A 4,835-nucleotide genomic window follows, 5' to 3' on the forward strand; every position below is an offset into this window, starting at 1 on the left:
TTCACTACAAGATTTTATGGCCTCGATAAAAGATTTCACGACTTCAACTAAGGCATTGCTGCACGAACGCTCTTCAACAAGTAAAAGCCAAGGTACATTGTTACAAAGTCAGACAACTTTATTACAAAGTATCTCATCTTTGAGAGCATTGGAGAACCAAATGGGCCAAATTATCACGGCATTACATTCTCGCTCGCAAGGAAGCCTCTCTAGTGATACTGAGGTCACTAACCCTCATGGAAACGAGAAATGCAATGCGCTTACACTGAGGAGTGGCACCCAAATTAATCTGGAAGATAAATTTGGGGGGATGAAGCAAGAAAGTTTTCACCACGACTTTACACATGAAGAATCCGAAAGTAAAGATAAAACTGTTGGACAAGACGAGTTGCATAAGGAGAAGGAAAATGATGAGGGTTCAACAAGTCATCCTACTGATGGTGGAAAATTTATTGACACGATAAAAATTTCACCCCCACCCGCAATAGATGAAGTAAAACCCCCACCACATTTCCCTCAAAGGTTAAAAAAGCATAACGAAGAGATCCTATTCCACTACGATTCAACTTCATGTGGAGATCACTTTAAAGGAAAGAGGACTATTGCGAAGGTCCTACAATTCAGATGTGAAAGACACGAACTGCCAAGGAAAAATATTTTGAAGGTGGAACTGTTATATGTGTGGGACATTTTGGTCTATAATGGTGCTCCTATCAAATGCGACAAAACTGCCATATCAATTTAAGATGTTTGGAGTTTGCATCCCTTTAACCCTATTTTATTTTATTTTGGTCATGGAATTTTTTTTTTTTGTGTTTATGTTTTTCTTTACTTTATTTCTTTATTTACTTTTAATATTTGTTTTTAGAAGAACAAGATCCTAAGTATGTGGATAAGGGTAAAGCCCTTATAGATGTTGTACCCACTTAGAAAGAATACTCAATTGGTGTTGGCACAAACGATGACATTATTGATAATGTCCACCCATCTGCACAAATGCCATGGCGAATTGCAACACCTCTTATCAAGCATTGCCTAAAGAGGAAATCCAATCACATTTGAACTTCTCAACCTGAGGAATTTGCGCAAAACAACCCCACCACCATCAAAGTAGATGTTATTCAAGGTACCTTGCATTGCATTTCATCTTTAGTTTAGTCTTCATACATTGAGGATAATGCATCCCTCAAGTTTGGGGGAGGTATTGTTCATACTTAGTCATTTGCATTGATAATGTTTAGTAGAGATTTTTTTGTTATGGCATTAGTTAGGATCAATTTAGTTATTTGGTCTAAGTTGATGATTGGACTAAGTTGATGATGTCTGATGTGAATTTTTTTTTGCTTGGCTAGAATTATTATACATGAATGTTGATGAGGGTAGATCTAACCTTAGGACTTGATTCTTTGTGATTATTTTAACACGACTGTATGTTTTCTATGATTAAGGTACTTAGAAAATTTTTAGGATATAACTTTTACTCACCGTGGAATCAAATTATTAAAAAGATTAAGTTGAACTCCTTAGTGTTATGAATTGAAAATAAATGCCTTGTCATAACTATAGAGGGACACTCCTCTGTGCGATGGCATGACCTGGAAAAATCCCTTAAATAAATGGTTGCCTCAGCATATGAGTGAATGAAAGCAGTCACATGATGACTCTACCTGACTAGCTCGGGGGTGGAAGGTATGTTCCCTTTCACCTAGAGTGTGGGATGGTAGGTGTGATGGGCTGACTCCCCTCGAAGTAGTGTTAAAAAAGAAAAAAAGAAAAAAAGGAAAAAAGAAGAGAAAAAAATCTGAAATTAGATGTTGAATAAACAACAGTGACACTGTGCTTAATGAATAATTTTATGCCTTGGCAAAACAAAAGAACTTATTTTGGAGTTTTCTAAATTCGTTAAGCATATACTAGATACAATCATACGCACACACTGACAAATGATCCTGACCTAGGGAAAGGTACTTGAATTCTCAATTAGTCTATCATGTTGAGGCCAAACTTGTTGCCGAGGGCTGAAATTTTAAACCACTTGATTATCCTGATTTAGACTTTACCATAGAATTTCATTTTCTATTGCTCATTATCCATTGCTTGAGGACAAGCAATAGCTTAAGTTTGAGGGGTGTGATAACTTCGTAAAAAGACTATATTTTAGGTCTTTTTACTTAAGTTATTGATTGTCTAAAAGCCATTGACATAGCATTTTAGTTGCATATAGTTGCATTTAGGACATTTTTTCATGTGGTGGATAAGTTTTACCAAGGCAAAGTTTATTTGATTAAACTGATGCTGCTGATGAAAAAGGTTGTTTGTTGAATATGATAATGCAAGAAATGACTGAGGAAAAATTTATTTGCCAAGACAAATAAATTTTCTAGGGCCAATAGAACACAGAAGACAAAGACAGTGAGAAATAGATTTTCCTTGCCAATGCAAGATTTATCTTGCAAGTCTGACGCAGATCTAACGAACTGCATACGTCAACTGTCAGTTGTCTGATTGACCTCATGTGCAAGCAAGCCCCCAAAATTCTGACAATATCCAACTGCCTTTCTATTTATAGTTTGGACAAGAAAACACGAGAATTTATGGAATTTTCAAGGACACAAAACCCTAGAAATTTCCACTATAAATACCCCATTATAATTCTTGAAAAGGGGGATAATCATACAAAGAAAATATCCTTGGTGCCCTCCATAACCAGGCTTCGCAGGGGCGGCGGCCAGGCCCTAGAGAGAGGTTGGTGCATTGGAGCAGTCATGGTAATGGTCTGATGTCATGATAGAGCTCTGTTCTGGGAGTTTTTCTTCATGTTTTATTTTTCTAAGTGCTTGTACTTAATTAATATTTTTGGGATAATGTTAACCACACCATAAACTGTTTTATTTGGTGTTGGGAATACTTGGATGATATTTTATTTTATCATTAATGAATGATTAAGTATGTTTTTGTTAAGTGTTGTTTTGTTCATTGTATTAACCTTTTTCCTTAACATTGTAAGAGTTTCGAGAGATTGCCTGGTGCCTAGGCGAAACAATTCTAGACCTTGTAAGAGCTTTCGAGAGATTGTCATTTTTCTAGAAATAGATTCTTAGATTCGAGAGAATTAAGATAGATCTACGTGAGCAATGGAATATATCTGGGATGGTAATATTCTAACCTGCCTGCCTTAGAGATAAGGAGAGGGGTAATATTCTAGAAATAGTTCATGCTAAGGGGGATTGCCATAACAACAGTCTGACAAACCAAGGGTTGTAGCTCACGCCGAGCAGTATTGCCATGGTAACCATCTAAGAATGCTCAGTAATCCTGTCGGGCAGCCTAAGCATAGCATACAAAATTATTCTTAGCATAAAATAACTTCTCACCGTAGCAAAATCAACCTAAGTGCTCCGTTATAAGTCTGATTATGTGAGGTTTCCAGTCTATTTACAGAGTTTTGATAACTTTAGTCTTGACAATTTTTATTTGTTTACCTTTGCATATTTTTCTTGCCTTGACAAAACTTTTATGCTCACTTCACTTTACAATTTTGCTTGCCTCGACCATACTTTTTCTATTTGTTCATACCATTTGCCACTGCATATTTTCCTTGTTTTTATCATTAGACTTAGATACTTAGGATTAGTTAGTGACACCTATTCCTAGCTGTAGAAATCTTTTAGAAGCCCTCCAATCCTTATGGAGATGATACTCACTCACTACTTTATTACTTACATCGATTATGTACACTTGCATAGATTTGGTTGCCTTAGCATATACATTTACAAGCGATCAACTGTTCAACCGGCTACCCAGAGTACGTTAGTTCCAATAAAGTCCCCAATAGAGAGACTAAGGAGGTATAAGACAACCAACTTCTTCGGTTTAAAAAAATATGATCGAATTTTGGCTGATTAGTGGCTGAGGGAGGTTATAATGACTTTGTGACAACTTCACCCCAGAAGTTAAATTAGACTGAGTCACCGCTTTGTTCAAAGGTGATGTTATTAACTAGTGAGAGACTGTAGAGATAACTCTACATCCATAAGTGCTTACATGGGATCTATTTCTAAAGGATTTTAGAGGTAAGTATATTGACAAGGCACATATAGATGGGTTGAGGATGCAATTCTCTCAATAAGTTCATGGAAATCTCTCTGTGTATGAGTATGAGAGAGATTTTTTTGTAGTTGAGTAGTTATGTTCCAAAGTTAGTTGCGATCGAGCCCTTGAGGTGCAAGAGGTTCCTTGAGAGGATATATATTGATATCCATACACAGTTGACGGTAGACCCACCTAGGGTATTTTCAGAGTTCTCATATTAGGCTAAGGTCGTTGAGAGAGTGTAGAGCACGAGGAAGATTTTTTTGGGTGAATCAGACAACCTAAGTATGGGGGCTTATGTACGCATAGATCTATCTCAGTCGGTGGCAGAGATGGCTAGAGGTCCGCACGAGTAGAGGAGAGTGATGTCAGCTCTATCACTCCAGTTGAGTCAGGTGTTAGACATAAGGTCTCGTAGGAGACCATTAGCTTCACCATCCGTGATAAGCTCTAGAGGCTCTAATAGGATTTTGAGGTATCTAGAGTGAGAGCATTGTGGCAAAAATCATCAAGGAATGTGCTTTAAACTTTCTAGGAAGTGCTATAGATGTATGTCTATGGCTCATATGGTTAGGGATTGCACTAGTTTAGATGGTTATGTTTTCACTTGATCGAGGGAGGCGATCCCAGTAGCTCAGCATGGTAAGGAGCCTACCCAAAAAGGTGTTAGTTCAATGCTCAAGCATGAGAGTAGAGGAGTGGATCAACATATTCTCAATTTGACTGTATGTGTTCCAACTTGT

Source organism: Hibiscus syriacus, unplaced genomic scaffold (assembly GCF_006381635.1).
Source record: "Hibiscus syriacus cultivar Baekdansim isolate YM2019G1 unplaced genomic scaffold, ASM638163v2 tig00112217_pilon, whole genome shotgun sequence".
In the NCBI taxonomy this organism is placed as follows: domain Eukaryota; kingdom Viridiplantae; phylum Streptophyta; class Magnoliopsida; order Malvales; family Malvaceae; genus Hibiscus; species Hibiscus syriacus.